Below are 20498 nucleotides of genomic sequence, written 5' to 3'. Positions count from 1 at the left end.
ACAGAGGGTATATGTATGTTAATGTAACCAGTTTTTAACCAAGAAGACTGTCAGTATCATAAATACTCACAGAGTTTTACTTTAGCAAGGCAAAATTCTCGGAGTAAAAAAAAAGTCTTATTGTGATTCTTCAATTTCTCCAGGCGTATTTTATGACGAAATAAATCTCGGGTAAACAGCCTGGTATGAGTGTGCATAGGACACAATATTTCGGCAATCGACCACGTTGCCATCATCAGGTGCGGGATTGTCCTATATATATACATGGCGCCGGCCCACCGTCGGTCAGTACATCAGCGCACCTGATGATGGCAACGCGGTCGATTGCCGAAATATTGTGTCCTATGCACACTCATACCAGGTTGTTCACCCGAGATTTATTTCGTCGAAAGTCTTATTATTATACTGATAAGAAACTGCCATGTCAGTAGTACAAACTGTCTGTGTTGCAACGTCACTAGTTGCATTCGACAGTATTCATATCAACTGAACTGCGACAGACGCCAGTGAAAAGATTCTGAGGTTGGATCAGCTGATATCTGTTTACACATGGAAACGGTGATAGAAATTTTGCACGTTTATTTATTTATTTAATCTGGTCTGACAAGAGCTGTCAGGCCCTCTCTTACATCTTACCAGAGTTTCACATAGACAGTAACATTTTTATATCACAGCGTCTTAAAAAATAATAATTTTAATATGACAAATAGTCAAGTGGCAATGTGAGTAAATAATACTGGCTATGAACTAATAAAATTAATGCTGTCAATACTTGTACTACAGCCGCAGCTGCCACTAATGGTGATGATGATGATGATGATGATGATGATGATGATGATGATGATGATGATGATGATGATGATAATAATAATAATAATAATAATAATAGCAGTAACAACAATAATAGTGGCAATAGTAACAATAATGATAGCGACATGTAAGAAGAATTTATATGTACAAGGTACATGTTTTTACATCTGGGGAAAGAAAACTTAAGAAGACTGCACCAGCTAAGAACACTCATAAAAGAGGAATGTCACGTTGGGAACAAGGGTGTACAAGGGTAACGAGTGCTTACAGGAACACTGGTAATCCTTATTGTTGCTTTAGTAGATATGTCATTAACCATCTTTTGACGCTGGAGATGTTATTCAGTTCTCTAACAAATTTTGGATAGTTATTCCACAGTCAGACTCCTGCTGAGAAGGATTTCGAGAAAGCGGCTGAATGCTGGAGTGGGATAGAAAGGATTTTGCTCTGATGGGAACGGATGTTTCCTGGCATGTTATTCAGATAAGATCGTCAAGGTCGAGGAGAAATATGATGGAGAGTGTTCCTTGATAAGGCAGTAGAGTGTAAAGGCAGCATGGAAATCTCTGCGTTTATCTGCACGCAGTCACAATAGCTATCCATGTGACGGTGAAATATGATCAAAGGGTTGAACATTACAGATACAGCGAACGCAGGCATCCATAACCAGTTCCAGGCGGACTGAGCTTTCCTGGGAAAGGCCTTGCAGGTTGATATCGTTGTGATCAATAACTGGAAGTAAAAGTGTTTTTACAGGTTTCTGTTCCAGGTCAAGAGGTAATAGCATTTTATATTTTTATAGGGCATGGATAAATGTTGATGCCTTCTTGAAAACTGCAGTTATGTGCGATAATGGAACGTTAGCATAGGCGATCGTACACTAGGTCAGCCGAAGATACAGGATGTTAGGGGTACAAATGCAGATATGTTTTATTGGTGACTACAGTCAGTGTACTGAACAACATTACATCAGTATTTAATTCAGTTGGAGACTAATAATTATAGTTGCTAGGAAAAGTATATTTTTAGGTTTGTTATTACCTGCAAGTACAAACCCGCCATGGTAGCCGAGAGCACTAATGCGCTGCTTCCTGGACCCGGGTAGGCGCGCCGGCCCCAGCGGCCCGGTGGATTAACGACGAGGGCGGGTATGCTGGCCAGCTTGGATGTGGTTTTTAGGCGGTTTTCCACATCCCGCTAGGTGAATACCGGGCTGGTCCCCAACGTCCGCACTATTTCATGACTTGCACTCGACGCAGACAGCCGGGGTACACTACTTACGTCCCAGGGGGTACGGGGTGGCGTCAGGAAGGGCATCCAGCCACCCTCTGCTATTAACACTGCCAACTCCGTTATACCCAAGCCGACCCCGCGTTGGAGCGGGACAAAGGCCCCGAGAAAGAAAGAAAGAAAGAAAGAAAGAAAGAAAGAAATTACCTCAAAGTACACTATGTGATCAAAAGTATCCGGACACCTGGCTGAAAATGACTTACAAGTTCGTGGCGCCCTCCATCGGTAACGCTGGAATTCAGTATGGTGTTGGCCCACCCTTAGCTTTTATGACAGCTTCCACTATCGCAGCCATACGTTCAGTCAGGTGCTGTAAAGTTTCTTGGGGAATGGCAGCCCATTCTCCACGGATTGCTGCACTGAGGAGAGGTATCGATGTCGGTCGGTGAAGCGTGGCACGAAGTCGGGTTCCAAAACATCCCAAAGCTGTTCTACAGGATTCAGGTCACGACTTTGTGCAGGCCATTCCGTTACAGGAATGTTATTGTCGTGTAACTACTTCGCCACAGGCTGTGAATTATGAATAGGTGCTCGATCGTGTTGGAGATGCAATCGCCATCCCCGAATTGCTCTTCAACAGTGGGAAGCAAGAAGGTCCCTAAAACATTAATGTTGGCCTATTCTATGATAGTGCCACGCAAAACAACAAGGGGTGCAAGCACCCTCCATGAAAAACTCGACCACACTATAACACCACCCCTCGGAATTTTACTGTTGGCACTACACACGCTGGCAGATGATGTTCACCGGGCATTCGCCATACCCACACCGCGCCAGCGGATCGCCACTTCGTTTACCGTGATTCGTCACTTCACACAAGGTTTTTCCACCGTTCGATCGTCCAATTTTTACGCTCCTTACACCAATCGTGGCGTCCTTCGGCATTTATCAGAATGATGTGTGGCTTATGGGCAGCCGCTCGACCATAAAATCCATGTTTTCTCGCCTCCTGCGTAACTGTCATAGTATTTGAAGTGGCTCCTGATGCAGTCTGGAATTCCTGTGTGGTGGTCTGGATAGATGTCTGCCTATTACACATTACGACCCTCTTCAACTGTCGGCGGTATTTGTCACTCAACAGACGAGGTCGGCCTGCACTGATTTGTGCTGTACGTGTCCCTTCGCGTTTCCACTTCACCATCTCATTGGAAACAGTTGACCTAGGGATGTTTAGGAGTGTGGAAATCTCGCGTGCAGACGTATGACACAAGTGACACACAATCACCGGACCTTGTCCGAAGTCCGTGAATTCCGCGGAGCGCCCCATTCTGCTCTCTCATGATGTCTAATGACTACTGAGGTCGCTGATATGGAGTACCTGGCAGCAGGTGGCAGCACAATGCATTTAGTTTGAAAAACGTATTGTTTGGGGGTGTGCGGATACTTTTGATCACATAGTGTATGTGTGGCAATAGCAAGTCATTAATGCTTTTTTTTTCTCCTGGGCACGAGTCAGGTGTTGAAGTTTGGACACACGGACGCAAAACGGTTAGTCTATATTGACAGGCATAGTCTACTTATTGGTGCAGTTATGATCATGCAGAAAACATCAGGTAGTAAGGTATGTGATACGTTTGCGTGAAGACTGTTACATGCAGAGTGAAAGCCACTAACACACTAAAAGGTGGTGGGGGGGAGGGGGGGGCGGGGCATGGTATGTGTCAATTATCACAATATCTGCCCTTATACTCTTCACACCCTTTATACAAAATGTTTGTACAAATGTGTGATAGGAATTTTTACAAATAAAATACTGTTCGTTACACTAGACATCCTTGTAATATTACTGCTTCACATGACTGACAAACGATGAAACATACAGATGTACATAACAATAAAAAACACTCTCTTCCTCGTATTACAATTACAGGCTTTGTATGCTGTGCACTGTACTTTCATACATGATACAATCAGTTTGAAGATTTCTTTGATGCAGCTTTCCACACTGCTTTATCCTGTGCGAGATTCTTCATCCCTGTCGCTCGGGGTAGCCTAGCGATCTAGGGGCGTCTTGTCACGGTCCGCGCGGCTCCCCCCGTCTGAGATTCAAGTCCTCCCTCGGGTTCAAAAACGGTTCAAATGGCTCTGAGCACTATGGGACTTAACTGCTGTGGCCATCAGTCCCCTAGAACTTAGAACTACTTAAACCTAACTAACCTAAGGACATCACACACATCCATGCCCGATGCAGGATTCGAACCTGCCACCGTAGCGGTCGCGCGGTTCCAGACTGTAGCGCCTAGAACTGCTCGGGCACCCGGGCCGGCCCCTCCCTCGGACATGGGGGTGTGTGTGTATGTGTGTGTGTGTGTGTGTGTGTGTGTGTGTCGTCCTTAGCGTATGTTAGTTTGAGTTAGATTAAGTAGTGTGTAAGCTTAGGGACCGATGACCTCAGCAGTTTGGTCCCATAAGACCTTACCACAAATTTCCAAAATTTTTTCTTCATCCCTGTGTAACCTACACCCACTTGAACTTGCGTGTTAAAGTCAAGCCTTGCTCTCTCTCTCTCTCTCTTTCTCTGCAGTTTATACCGTCTCCTCCTCCCACAGTTCCATCGATCATTACCTAATTATCGATTCCTTAATTCCAGGCTGGAAGGGTGGTCTGAAAGTTGTGCCCTTAATTTCTTTTCTTCCCAGTACGATGATGCACTACCACTTCATTAGTTACGCGATCTGCTTCTCCAATATTCTCCTTTATTCTGTAGCATAAGATTTCGAATGCTTCTGTTCTTGTCCGAACCTCTTATTGTCCATGTTTCACTCTCATACAAATCTCTTTTGATAAGACGTTCACAGCACCCCTGGCCTAAGGGAGTGAAGTAATCAGGCAGATAATCAGATAGTAAGGGGGAAAGGTAATTGGTTGGAAAATAAGGAAGGCTTTCGAAGCTTGCCGAGTAAAGCAGCTGTGATTTGGGTTTATGGTAATTTGCGAACCACTGATGCGGGTATCTGTGTCTCTCGGGTTCGCGGACGGAGTCACGTCTCCAGGAAATGGCTCGACCCGTGGGGTGTAGGCACGGTAGACGGTAGCGCTGGGCACGTACAGTGTGTGGGGAAGATTCCGGCTGAGGCCAGCTACGTCCAGTTGCCGCCTGGGACCCTCAGATAAGGCAGCCAATTTACCCGCAGCGCACCGCACAGCGCAAACCGCTCCGCGAGAAAAATGCTGCCACTTAGCGGCGCCTCAGGGAGGGAATAGGGGACTCCCCATGTCCAGGGCAGGGGATCCCCCGACCCAGGTTCACAGCGAGAGTTATGGCTGCAAACCACGGCACATACTCTGCTGCCCTCATTGTCCGCTCTGTGAAACTGGACGCTCCCTCTGGTGGGGCGTATGTCGATTGTTATAACTATCGTATTTGCAGAAAACTTCATGTTCACATTCTCAGTTGCGTATGTTATAAACGGTGCCTCGTTTGTATCGTCCAGCGATCATCGTCAAAGCTTACAAGGGGACTTTGCAGACTGCCGCTCTTCAGTTTCCTTTATACTTCACCGGATCCCTGGGCATCAATTTCCTAAAGCAGTACGACGAAATGGTCAAAATAACACGAAACTATCGCCTTGGGAGATGAAAAGATTTCCAAGCGCTGCTAAGCATGTAATATTACCAGTTTAATGACATGGTCGCTAGTAGCTGAGTGGGTAGCATGTAACTCTTAATCGTAAAGCCACTGGCTCGATTCTTGCTAGCAGCAACTTTTTAAACTTTTATTTGAGTTCTATATTTATTATCAATGGATATGTTAATTAAAAATATTGAAGCATAATTAGTTAATAAAAAAACATAATTTAATTTTAATTACTACTCAGCTGAAAATAAATTAAAATTTGATACATTCGGGCAAAATGACTTATTTCAAATGAATAAATGTATTAATTTATTCTGAATACACTCGTTTTCTTGCGATTAGTAACAAAAAATAGAACATATTTTTATTACAGGGCTATGATGCAGTATATTTTTCATTCTATTATCGATAAAATTGCTTCAATATTTGGTAGTAAAAGTTTTCATTCATCTATAAATCTGGAATTAAAATAAAAAGTTATTTGCTAGGAGCGATAGCTGTTTAAGTCAGTACTGCATTTATTAGACGGTAGTATCACGAAAAAATTATATTGTCATTATATTCAGTTGCATTAACTTTCAAGTAAGAATCAATGGAAACTACCGAACCAGATGACGCTCTTATTTCTGTTTAAAAAAGCAACAAAAACACTTGAGTCAAAACTATACTGACTCGTTCAAAGCACATGCGTCTGAAATGACAAACGAAAGATTGGGATTTATCACGATTTATTACTACTCAAACCTGAAGATGATCACTCATTTATCGCAACTAGTTCAAAAATGGTTCAAATGGCTCTGAGCACTATGGGACTCAACTGCTGAGGTCATTAGTCCCCTAGAACTTAGAACTAGTTAAACCTAACTAACCTAAGGACATCACACACATCCATGCCCGAGGCAGGATTCGAACCTGCGACCGTAGCGGTCTCGCGGTTCCAGACTGCAGCGTCAGAACCGCGCGGCCACTTCGGCCGGCTATCGCAACTAGTCATCATTTTAATATATACAGATTGAACTTGGTATAGAGAAACATTTCACTCGTAAGAAACTTCTGTCCACTATCAGTACTGTACCTCCAATGATTAGACCAAGTGATGGTGGCCTGTGTTTCGAAGGAGGGAAGCCAGGACAACCATCGAAAATTAGAATTTCCCGTGCTGTTTGCGAAATTTAATTGGCGTACTATACTGTTGTCCGTTGTGGTTTTTGATTTCTCGTCGGTTCCTATTTTCCGTAGTATTACACACTTTCATCTAATTTAAAAAATTTATAAAAATTTAAAAAGCGAAATAAAAGTGGAAGATGGAGAAGGTGAATAGGACGTAGCTCAAGATCTCACAAGGGAACCCTCCATACTGTAAATCACGGATTTTGAGGCGTTTCAAATATGTTGTAGAGGCACTTACCCTGAGTACCTGGCTATCCGGATTTTTAGCCATGGCCTTGGTTTTTGAGAAAACCGATTTTGAGGTTCATTGCGCGCTTTGTATACCCGTAACATTACATATATTCCGAACAAGTCAGCGCAGAGCAGCGGAGGTACCGTGTTCGAATCCTGCTCCCATATGATCTTTTTTTTTTTGCATGTGAGAACCGTCCGGAAAATTTGATCCTAACGTTCAAAAACGAGTAGACGAATTAACTGGGAAATGCAAAATGTAGTCATTTCCTGCGCGAAATCCAGGAAGTTCACGAAACTGGTGTACGAAGAATTTTTGCGTTATGTAATTCTTCAGTACGTGGGACAGAAATTTTTTTTGTACATTATCGATTCGTGGGGAGGGCAAACCTATTCAGCTTTATACGATATTCACTGATGAAAGGAAAGCGAGCACCTGCACCCATGGGCGTACTCAGCGAGGGGCCGGAGGGGGGGGGGGCAGCTGCCCCCCCCCCTCACCCCCCTAGAAGATATTCGCAGTTTTTCACTAGTTTACTGTTTTATTTAATAAGAAATGCTGCATGTTTTCTCGGATTGTACAAGTGCATTCTTGTATTTAAAATGTTTATTAAAAGCAGTTTTTCACTGGTTTACTAGTTTATTTAATAAGAAGTGCTGTATGTTGTCTCGAGCCCTTGTTTCCTGAGACTAGTACGACCTGCCCCCCCTCTCCCCTCTAGTTCAGATCCTGGGTACGCCCTTGCCTGCACCCTAAAGATGGTCCCACCAAAGTGAACTCCTTATTGTCAGCCCTGCGATGTTTATTTTCACCGACAGCAGAAAATCTTCACGAAAATTATTCAGAATACTCCCGACTTGATGAAAGACAATAGTGAGATCGCTTCTAGGGAAGATTCTATAAAATTACATTCGCTAATCCTGCATCAATTCAGCGCACCTAATTTTGAAAGCATGATTAGATACGCATGGTTCGCATCGAAATTAGCGGATGAAAGAGAAATCTTTTTGAATGCGAAATAATTGTGTTTCCCGGTGTCGCTCATGAAGAAACCGTGCGCCTGCAAGACGGTTGCTTTCATAAAATGCTCGTGGTGCTGCGAAAATTTGTGCTTCGGTTGTTCCTATGATAAGTATCACCGACAATATTGTTCTGGCAATCAAGCAATGTGGACGATGAAAAATAAGATTTTGTAATATTATATTACACAAAAAATTAATAACTGAATATATCTTTATAATTTCGCACACCTTACACTGTTTGTTGATATTCTTTGAAATAAAATTGAAAAATTCGGTCGTTTTGAGAGGAAAAAAGTACACGAGCACTATTCGAACACAGTACCTCCAGCACGGTAGCCGTGAACCTTTACCGCTGCGCTACGCTGGCTTGCTCGGAGTATATGTAATGTTACGGGAATACAAAGCGCGCAGTGAACTTCAAAATCGGTTTTCTCAAAAACCAAGGCCCGTCGCTATAAAACGGGCTAGGCAGTTACGCAGGGTAAGTGCCTCTACAAAATATTTGAAGCGCATCAAAGTCCGTGATTTACAGTATGAAGGGTCCACTTGTCAGTTTTCAGAACATTCATGAATTGGCTATTGCTGTTGACAGAGCGCAACCTTCCTAATATACGCCGCTAAAGATAGCGAATGAAAGTGCTGCACCAGCAGCCTACTGTTAATGACACATGTTAAACACAAGGAACGAACAATCGGTTAGCACAGCGTCGCCTAATGCGAGCACAGCTATCCGAGCGGCCTAAGTTGAAGATGCGTTCTTTTGAATGCTCTAGTAAAGTAAAACTGTTCTGAGCCTGAAGAATGGTATTACCGCAACCGTCCTTCACTACGCGTGGTGCTCTTGCCACCCCCACCCCCTCCCTCTCTGCTGACCTACCCAACCAATTTAGAGGGGCCTGCAGTGTAGTATGCACTCGGAACGTCTGCGCAACGTGTCATTTTTTACGTATTCAGATCAATGTCAGAAGTGAAATTAAGAGCGAATTGACACTAATAATTACTACAATCGACCGAGATTTCAACCCTAAAATCTTGGATGTACTGGGTGACCTCAAAGTCTTTCCCTGATTACAAAAATTTCATTTTTATGGCTGATTCTCTTGAACTGAAACCGTCGATGCCTGAGAGTTTAGTAAACAACAGAACACAGCGTGTGATTTGGTTCTCTAGAGAGTTTGCAGGTGCGTGTTTCTGTGGGTGAGTGAGTACGTGCCAACAGTACAAGGTGAGCATAAAGACTTTCCCTTATGACAATTTTTTTTGCTAAGGAACTATGCTAGATACAGCTATGCGGTTTTTTGCAAATGGCGGATTAACTCCTGAAGTTTTTATGGATACACTTTCAAGTGTGCCTGACCGAATCTAATTTCTCTCTCTGTTGTTCATCCTTGGGTAGCGTTTCACCAACACTCTCGGTGTTATTTGTTTGCTAGTTCTTGGATGAAACCTTTCCGGTCAGACGGACTGGTTGAGACGGTTCAGCATTGTGGCCACCACATTCACCAGACATAAACCTTCGAGTTTTTTTTGTGGGGTTACGTTAAGGACAAAGTGTTCAGTTCACTAGCGCCCATATGTGCAAACTCTACGGCACAGAAACGAGATAGGTTAGACGCGGTGACAAGGAACTCTAGCACCGCCATTGGAACATTTGTGGACCAGCGGGCCTGATTGAGATACATACACTACTGGCCATTAAAATTGCCACACCAAGAAGAAATGCAGATGATAAACGGGTATCCATTGGACAAATGTATTATACTAGAACTGACATGTGATTACATTTTCACGCAATTTGGGTGCATAATTCCTGAGGAATCAATTCCCAGAACAACCACTTCTGGCCGTAATAACGGACTTGATACACCTAGGCATTGAGTCAAACAGAGCTTGGATGGCGTGTACAGGTACAGCTGCCCCTGCAGCTTCAACACGATACCACAGTTCATCAAGAGTAGTGACTGGCGTATTGTGACGAGCCATTTGCTCGGCCCCCCATTGATCAGACGTTTTCAGTTGGTCAGAGATTTGGAGAATGTGCTGGTCAGGGCAGCAGTCGAACATATTCTGTATCCAGAAAGGCCTGTACAGAACCTGCAACATGCGGTCGTGCATTATCCTGCTGAAATGTAGGGTTTCGCAGGGATCGAATGAAGGGTAGAGCCACGGGTCGTAACACATCTGAAATGTAACGTCCACTGTTCAAAGTGCCGTCAATACGAACAAGAGGTGGCCGAGACGTGTAACCAATGGCAACCTATACCATCACGCCAGGTGATACGCCAGTATGGCGAAGACGAATACACGCTTCCAGTGTGCGTTCACCACGATGTCGCCAAACTCGGATGCGACCATCATGATGCTTCAAACAGAACCTGGATCATCCGAAAAAATGACGTTTTGCCATTCGTGCACCCAGTTTCGTCGTTGAGTACACCATTGCAGGCGCTCCCGTCTGTGATGCAGCGTCAAGGGTAATCGCAGCCGTGGTCTCCGAGCTGATAGTCCATGCTGGTGCAAAAGTCGTCGAACTGTTCGTGCAGATGCTGGTTGTCTTGCAAACGTCCCCATCTGCAGACCCTGGGGTCGAGACGTGTCTGCACGATCCGTTACAGCCATGCGGATAAAATGCCTGTCATCTGGACTGCTAGCGATACGAGGCCGTTGGGATCCAGCACGGCGTTCCGTATTACCCTCCTGAACCTACCGATTCCATATTCTGCCAACAGTCATTGGATCTCGACCAACGCGAGTAGCAATGTCGCGATACGATAAACCGCAATCGCGATAGGCTACAATCCGACCTTTATCAAAGTCGGTAACGTGATGGTACGCATTTCTCCTCCTTACGCGAGGCATCACGACTACGTTTCACCAGGCAACGCCGGTCAACTGCTGTTTGTGTATGAGAAATCGGTTGGAAACTTTCCTCATGTCAGCACGTTGTAGGTGTCGCCACCGGCGCCAACCTTGTGTGAATGCTCTGAAAAGCTAATCATTTGCATATCACAGCATCTTGTTGCTGTCGGTTAAATTTCGCATCTGCAGCACGTCATCTTCGTAGTGTAGCAATTTTAATGACCAGTAGTGTACATATTTAAGCTAGCGGACCGCCTCGTCACGTGAGGCGACAGCAGCGTCCTAGCGCATGAAGTCAAAACTATAGCGTCCGTGTCATTAATGTTTATGGAGTGACGCACCGATAGGAATCACATCCTTTTGCCGACACGCCATGCAAGGCCAAAAAATTATGCCTCAAGGCACTTTTTTTTAGTAAATTCATTTTAAACTTCCTGGCAGATTAAAACTGTGTGCCAGACCGAGACTCGAACTCGGGACCTTTCCATTCTGGAAATTCATTTTATGTTCACCCCATCTTCACCTGAATTACACTTATTTACGCATCACGAACATTGCTCCGTTACTTATGACGTTTTAGAATAGCTGACTTAAAAAACTCCGTTGCAGAAGTCTGAAATGCTTCACTCTCTCCTACAAATTTCTTCCGCGGGTGAATTGAAACTAGTTGCGGGCCGCATGTTGCCGACATGTGGTCTAGAGTTTCTACTAACAACTGATGGAGCACATGTACAATGTACCCATAAAAAATTTTATAACTTAAGCTAACATCAGCAACAAACCTTACAGCTGTATCTAGCTCGCATAGTTACTTCTTTTTTTTTTAAATAAAAAAAAAGTTTGTATAGCAGGGAAAGTCTTTATGCTCACCCTGTATTGTTGGCATTTACTCACTTACGCATAGAACCAGGCACCTGAAAACTTCACAGGTAATCAAATCACAAACTGTGTTCAAGTGTTCATTAAATGCACAGGCATTGATGGTAGCAGTTCAAAGGAATCAGCAGTGAATAAGCGTTTGGAGATGCAGTCGGACGACATAAGCAGAATTTGTTGATGTATCGCGAAAGAGGAAGCTGCCAAGTCTTGTCAGCACACGGTGATGTCAGACTTGGTGATTCACTGCCGGATTGTAAACTCATTCGCGTCTGTTCACACGCACTGCACAGCCGTGGACGTGCAGGCAGCTATCACAGTACTGTAACGAACTGTGTTTCAGAAGAGGCCCTCTTGTGGTGTGTTACCACCTATCATTCATGAATTGCAGCAGCCCACTGTCACAGCATTCCATGAAAACTGTTTGGATTAGGGCAAACCATATATCAGATATTCGTCCGTGCGTCTGTCCATTCCCTGTGTTTGACAGTTGGGGCTCGCAGGGTCACACTCGTAAGATCTAAAACAGGAAAAAGGAAAGGAGCTCCTTGTTACGTTCAGCTGGGGCTTGCTTTTACTCTCCGGATGTCGCACTACTGATGATCACGCGGCTCTGTCCGTTAGATCTAACTATCAGAGAGTAGGCAAACAAAATTAAGACAGAATTTACATTTCTGTTCTTATGCTGAGAACAAGAGGGAAATTTGACTAAAAATTTAAAATGTTAGCGAGAATACTGGAATACAGAAGGCACCAGTAGAAGGACCCGCTGGTTACTATCGAGTCTCTAGGGCGAGTGGAAATGTCTGAAACCCACAGTGGCTCTTATACGCTTCTGAACTGGACATGGACCCTGTCCTGCTTACCTCTGGAGTATGAGGAAAAGGAACTCACAGGCGTGTGGCAGGCAGAGGGCACTTCCAGACACATGCTGCTTGAGTGCCCAACATGCCTGGTGGTTGTAATCAGAGCGCAGCTGCTCGCACAGAGCAGCGAAGCTAGGTAGGTATTCTAATGCGCTACTGCGGAACCGATTTACACTAGAAAAAAAATTAATTCCAGTTTTGGCCACATAGTGCAAATCTGGCGATGTGAATGCAAAAAGACGGCCGGCCGCGGTGGTCTAGCGGTTCTAGGCGCGCAGTCCGGAACCGCGCGACTGCTACGGTCGTAGGTTCGAATCCTGCCTCGGGCATGGATGTGTGTGATGTCCTTAGGTTAGTTAGGTTTAAGTAGTTCTAAGTTCTAGGGGACTGATGACCACAGATGTTAAGTCCCATAGTGCTCAGATCCATTTGAACCAAAAAGACGAACAGAAATGTTTCAATTCGTAATTGATTAGGAAAGGGACGTGACCAGTAAAGGTCTAACAAGTTGATTTTGTCATTAACCGCCCTTTACACAGTTTTTCTAGTATGATCTCCGGAGACGTCACCGTGATGCTGTATCCGTAAAACAACGTGATCAGCAGTTGCTGGCAGCAGTTCCGGCGGAATCGTAGTAACATTTTCCTGTGTACTGGCCTTCAGGTGAAGTAGAGAGAGAACGTGTCCGTGGTAAACGGGTTCATTTTGCTACCCCCAGAACCTAAGGAACTTGGAGTCAAATCAGGTGACCTTGCAAACTCTGAAGATAACACGTTCGTGGAAGGTTGTACTAAACAGATTTTTCATTGGGCGAGCGAAACTAGGTGTTGCTCCACCCTGCATAAAAATAGTGGCTGCACTCTTCTAAAGCAGAAATCACATGCTGTACAAGGAGGTTTCTATAACGTGCAGACGTCACAATACACTTGATAGACCCTCTGAGTACATTTTGTTCAAAGAATAACGGACCAAGAATAAAGGTGCTTGTGAATCCACAACACACAGTCACATAAGGCGACTGCAATGGTTCTTTGTGCACGGCAATGTTAGACAGTACACCAGGTTCGGCAGATCTGTGTATTCACTGCACTTTGAAGTCTGAACTGCGCCTCGTAACATCATACGGTGTTTCCCGGCCGTATGTAATCTACTTCGATTCGTGACAAACCGAAGAACAAATTCAGGACATTTCTGCGGATCATGAGGCTTCAATTGCTGCACCGTCTGGACCTTGTACGGGTACCAGTGTAAAACAGACCGCAAAAAAAAAAAAATGGTTCAAATGGCTCTGAGCAGTATGGGACTTAACATCTATGGTCATCAGTCCACTAGAACTTAGAACTACTTAAACCTAACTAACCTAAGGACAGCACACAACACCCAGTCATCACGAGGCAGAGAAAATCCCTGACCCCGCCGGGAATCCAGACCGCAAAACTCTTCATACTGTTGACTATTGGATGGACAATTCTTGTGACATTGGACGAGCACTAGCACCATCCAGGGTCTGTGCTACATGGTAAGTTACAGCAACAGCGACCTCGTCAATAACTTCCACCGGGATAGGACGCCTCCGTCTTCCACGTGACACACCACACTCATCTGTATTTTCGAATTTCATTACCAGCTTCTTCAAACCATTTAATGACATCAAAGCTCTCCTCGAACCTTTCAGTCTGTGATACTCTCTCAATGCAGCACTGTAATGGCTGCCGTTCACGTAAAACAGCTGCACTAAGAGCGCACCGTCTTCTCTCTTCTCGACAGCCGCACTGTTCACTCACGTTATCATTTGTCAACTGACAGCGTGGATGTCGCACCGTCTTACAAACAGTGGCCAGCGTAGATTTGTATTCGTGGCCACAATTGTAACTAATTCGTTTTTCAGTGTAAATCCGGCCGGCATTAATGCATTAGTTTATCTACCAAGTTTCGCTGCCATACGATAATAACAGCCCACTCTCGACCTCCGTGAGTAGGTGCATTTTAATTATAACCACCTTTGAGGCAGCGGAGGAATTACAACAAGCCACGCCACACATGGATGTGAGTGCCTTACTAAAATGGGAAAGGAAATTCGCCATATTGAATAAACTCACGAACTTAATCTCTGTTAAAGCCTAAAATGACGTTGTAAACACCTGATGTGACAGCACTTCATCACTTGTACACAACAACATGTACTACTACTAACTTTCTATACTTACAACGATGTTTTTTACTTCGGACGCCTGTAACAAAAAGAAACAGATGTAAAACCATTGTTGTAAAAGTAGAAAATTAGGGGTAGTGCATTTTGTAGTGTGTAATCGTGGCCCATTTTGAAGTATCAGGTAACGTATTATCACCTTAGTAATAAATCAAGAAAAAAGTGTTCGTGCGGAAACTTGCCTTGCTGCAGAATAGCCCGTTTCTCAGCTCAAGGTACGTTATGTACACTATATGATCAAAAGTATCCGGACACCCCTAAAAACATACCTTTTTCATATTAGGTGCATTATGCTGCCACCTACTGTCAGGTACTTCATATCAGCGACCTCAGTAGTCATTAGACATCATGAGAGAGCAGAATGGTGCGTTCCGGGGAACTCATGGACTTCGAACGTGATAGGTGATTGGGTGTCACTTGTGTCATACGTCTGTACGCGAGATTTCTACACTAATAAACATCCCTAGGTCCACTGTTTCCGATGTATAGTGAAGTGCAAACGTAAAGGGACACGTACAGCACAAAACCGTACAGGCCGATCTCGTCTGTTGACTGACAGTGACCGCCGACAGTTGAAGAGGGTCGTAATGTGTTATAAGCAGATATCTATACAGACCATCACACAGGAATTCCAGGCTGCTTCAAGATCCACTGCAAGTACTATGACAGTTAGGTGGGAGGTGAGAAAACTTGGATTTCATCGTCGAGCGGCTGCTCATAAGACACACATCACGTAGGTAAATGCCAAACGACGCTTCATTTGGTGTAAGGATCGTGAGCACTGGACGACTGAACTGTGGAAAAAAGTTGTGTGGTGTGGTGTGGTGAATGCCCGGTGAACGTCAACTGCCAGCGTGTGTAGTGCCAACAGTAAAATTCGTAGGCGGTGGTGTTACCGTGTGGTCGTGTTTTTCATGGAGGGGGCTTGCACCCCTTGTTGTTTTGCCTGGCACTATCACAGCACAGGCCTACATTGATGTTTTAAACACCTACTTGCTTCCCACTGTTGAAGAGCATTTCGGGGATGGCGATTGCATCTTTCAACACTATCGAGCACCTGTTCATAATTCACGGCCTGTGGCGGAGTGGTTACAAGACAATAACATCCCTGTAATGGACTGACCTGCACGGAATCCTGACCTGAATCCTATAGAACATGTTTTGAAACGCCGACTTCGTGCCAGGCCTCGCCGACCGACATCGATACTTCTCCTCAGTGCAGCACTCCGTGAAGAATGGGCTGCCATTCCCCAAGAAACCTTCCAGCACCCGACTGAACGTATGCCTGCTAGAGTGGAAGCTGTCATCAAGGCTAATGGTGGGTCAACACCACATCGAATTCCGGTATTACCGATGGATGGCGCCACGAACTTGTAAGTCATTTTCAGCCAGATGTCCGGATACTTTTGATCACATAGTGTAGCTGTATGATCCAGCACTGCTGAGAGAACGGTATGTCGATCCTCTGAGGCGTTAGTCGCGTGACGCTGTTGACTATGCACGGCACTGAGCATGCTCTTTACTGACCCCATCGACTCCATATTCCCTCGTAGTCTTATGTGCTCCGAGCTATTTTGCACAACGATAAACCACTGTCTCCAGCGACCAACTTCGAGTTTTGATTCGGCTGCTAGACGTTTCCCCTTCTTACACATGATGTAACACAATCTTCTCAGAAAGAGATTTCTGAGCAGGAAACCCACTGTACAAATTTTCTTCTTATACAGAACGTAGATGATATTAATCCAACGCACTTTCTGCGGTTATACTGAAATTTCCACATCCAAGCTTGTAGTTCACTTCATGTCAATTTGTTTGTTGCGTGACTTCTTCATGGTGCTGCAATTTTGATGAGTAGCAGTGTATTTCTTTCGTGCACAGTATAGCAGGACCCTTCGATAGTGCAGCCTGTGGAAGCACAGGGAGGGGATGACTGGAAGCACTGGGCACGCACGCCCGGAACCGCCGGCCTAATCAACTCCCCCGTCGGCCCGGCGGGGCTTTAACCAAATTTCCTGCGCTATAACTCCATTACCGACCGCTGCTTATGCCAGCTGACGCCGCGTTCCGCATACTGCCAGTGCTGATTACACCTTAGACTGGCTCCTACAATTACGCTGATACAAACTGAGACACCTCGTTTCCTACCGATAGACTGGTACTTGCTGACTCCTTAAGGGCCTGCTATGCAGCTTCCTTTTCGTCATTCAAGAGTCATACTATTCACACACTTTTTCTTACTTTCGCTTTATCCATTACAAATTTGCTGTGGGTAAGCTTGATACTTACGGCGGTATAAGGGAGAAATAGTGATTCTGATTCCCTTCTTCTGTCTTACCACAGATGATGTGTTAAAGATCCTATTTGTTCTGGGAATGCACTAAACACTTGGTGCCTAGTTGCTTTCACAGCCCAGAGTGAAACGCATAAAGCTGTAATGATCAGCCGGCCGAAGTGGCCACGCGGTTTTGGCGCTGGAGTCTGGAACCGCGAGACCGCTACGGTCGCAGGTTCGAATCCTGCCTCGGGCATGGATGTGTGTGATGTCCTTAGGTTAGTTAGGTTTAACTAGTTCTAAGTTCTAGGGAACTAATGACCTCAGCAGTTGAGTTCCATAGTGCTCAGAGCCATTTGAGCCATTGTAATGATCTGACCAACCTCCAGTCTTCTAAAGATTACCCTTGCGGAGACAGCAGCACACAGGTCGTAAATCCGTTGTCCTGGACTTGTAATAAATCGTTATAAAGGAACTGACGTTATGTAACTAAGTAGTTCAAATGGTTCAAATGGCTCTGAGCACTATGGGACTCAACTGCTGTGGTCATCAGTCCCCTAGAACTTAGAACTAGTTAAACCTAACTAACCTAAGGACATCACACACATCCATGCCCGAGGCAGGATTCGAACCTGCGACCGTAGCAGTCGCACGGTTCCGGACTGCGCGCCTAGAACCGCGAGACCACCGCGGCCGGCAACTAAGTAGTTCGTTCACTTCTTTTATAGGGATGCCACTCGTATTTATTTTGGCAGAACACGAGAAACAGCAAGTTACAAACATTATTCACTGCTTTTGATAAGTCACATGTTATTAATATATCTACAAACATTATTTTGCGTCGCTAGTGACGGATTACGCATTACAGATTCTTATAGTCCATTAGTGCTGCACAAAATTAAGATTTTGAAGACCGCACCAGACAACACGTCTGTGTCCCGTGACAACCCCTTCCGATCTGATATTTTAATGAATTTATATAAAACTGAAACATGACTTCTATTCTCGCGCGATAACACGTCTGTTCGTCGTGACTGCCCCTTCCAATCTGATCAGTGCAGTGCCGCTACTTCGCTTGGAAGCTTTCTCTAGGCGGAGCTCCGAAGATAACCGAAGAGCTTCGTCTGCCTTTTCGTTTAGCTTTTGTTTTTAGCTATGAACGTAATTCCAATCTTGGAAGCAAGTAGGTGACAGAATGCCATTTAGAGACACTTATTCCAGAATGTTAAGTAAGTGTGATGCACCGTTATTACGATATTAATGAAGGAAAGTTAGCATTTTGGCGCACAGCCTTCGAACGTACCAGCCAATCACATGGATAAACTACAATTCTGGCGGTCTTTCTCTCGAAAAAGGTACCATCTGTTACTGGTACCGCACGCAACTGAGTGCGTCATATCCATAATGCTGCAACACCGACTGCTCGAAGGAAAGAATCCTGGAGCTAGATATGACGGCTGCTAATGCCAGGAATACACTATTGCCCATTAAAATTGCTACACCACGAAGATGACGTGCTACAGACGCGAAATTTAACCGACAGGAAGAAGATGCTGTGATATGCAAATGATTATCTTTTCAGAACATTCACACAAGGTTGGCGCCGGTGGCGACACCTACAACGTCCTGACATGAGGGAAGTTTCCAACCGATTTCTCATACACAAACAGCAGTTGACCGGCGTTGCCTGGTGAAACGTTGTTGTGATGCCTCGTGTAAGGAGGAGAAATGCGTAACATCGCTGGCGTATCTCCCGGTGTGATGTTATAGGGTGCCATTGGTTACACGTCTCGGTCACCTCTTGTTCGTATTGACGGCACTTTGAACAGTGAACGTTACATTTCATATGTGTTACGACCCGTGGCTCTACACTTCATTCGATCCCTGTGAAACCCTACATTTTAGCAGGATAATGCACTACCGCATGTTGCAGGTCCTGTACGGGCCTTTCTGCATACAGAATATGTTCGAATGCTGCCCTGGCCAGCACATTCTCCAGAACTCTCACCAACTGAAAATGTCTGATCAATGATGGACGAGCAACTGGCTCGTCACAATACGCCAGTCACTACTCTTGATGAACTGTGGTATCGTGTTGAAGCTGCAGGGGCAGCTGTTCCTGTACACGCCATCCAAGCTCTGTTTGAATCAATGCCCAGGTGTATCAAGGCCGTTATTACGACCAGAGGTGGTTGTCCTGGGTACTGATTTCTCAGGACCTATGCACCCAAATTGCGTGAAAATGTAATCACATGTCAGTTCTAGTATAATATATTTGTCCAATGAATAACCGTTTATCATCTCCATTTCTTCTTGGTGTAGCAATTTTAATGGCCAGTAGTGTATTACAGACTGTACGAAAAAAAGGTAAATTCTCATAAGGAAAATTAGTTTCTGCTACAAATCACTTTATTAATGTTATTTTATTTCTAGAAGTACTATGTGTTTCGAAAATGTGCTCTGGCTTTCAGGTGCTCGTTCTTACAAATATTTCAGTATGGATCCGGCAGTTGTGTATTATTCCTGAGAAAATTGCTAAGTTCTCTGTTTAAAGCTGAGTAAGTCCGCAGTTAAGGTGTCGAAGTGGCTTTAAGCACTATGGGACTTGTGAGGTCATCAGTCTCCTAGACTTAGAACTACTTAAACTAACTAACCTAAGGACATCATACACATCATTGCCCGAGGCAGGATTGGAACCTGCGACCGTAGCAGCAGCGCGGTTCCGGACTGAACTGCCTAGAACCGCTCGGCCACATCAGCCGACTGTCGAAGTATTTATATACCGTGTAGCAGTTGTAATATTTTTATTCATCCACGAACCATTTTTACAAGGAAATTGGACTTGCACAGTTTAAGAACAAAAATCACAGATCATGTATAAGGACATTAAGGTAGTCAGAAGTCTAGTTCGACAAGGATGGGACAGGCTGTGGTCTCATAATAGTTCACACCATGAAGCTAGGGATGACACAGGTACGCACCTCGAAAACAATGGCATATTGTGGGCTCTCCCCTTGACGTTGATACGCTCGCAGACTATGGTCATACAGTGTAGTCCAGAACGACAAGGAAGACCTCGAAATTTGAATTATACATTAATACCTTCAGCTGCTGACGGGCGTTGATATTTATCAACGGGGAAAGGTGAAAATGTGTGCCCCGACCAGGACTCGAACCCGGGACCTCCTGCTTACATGGCAGACACTCTATCCATCTGAGCCACTGAGGGCACAGAGGATAGTGCGACTGCAGGGACTATCTCGCGCACGCCTCACGCGAGACCCATATTCTCACCTTATATGTTCACGCACT

Source organism: Schistocerca serialis, chromosome 6, assembly GCF_023864345.2.
Source record: "Schistocerca serialis cubense isolate TAMUIC-IGC-003099 chromosome 6, iqSchSeri2.2, whole genome shotgun sequence".
Classification (NCBI taxonomy): Eukaryota; Metazoa; Arthropoda; class Insecta; order Orthoptera; family Acrididae; genus Schistocerca; species Schistocerca serialis.
This window is presented reverse-complemented; position numbering follows the sequence as displayed.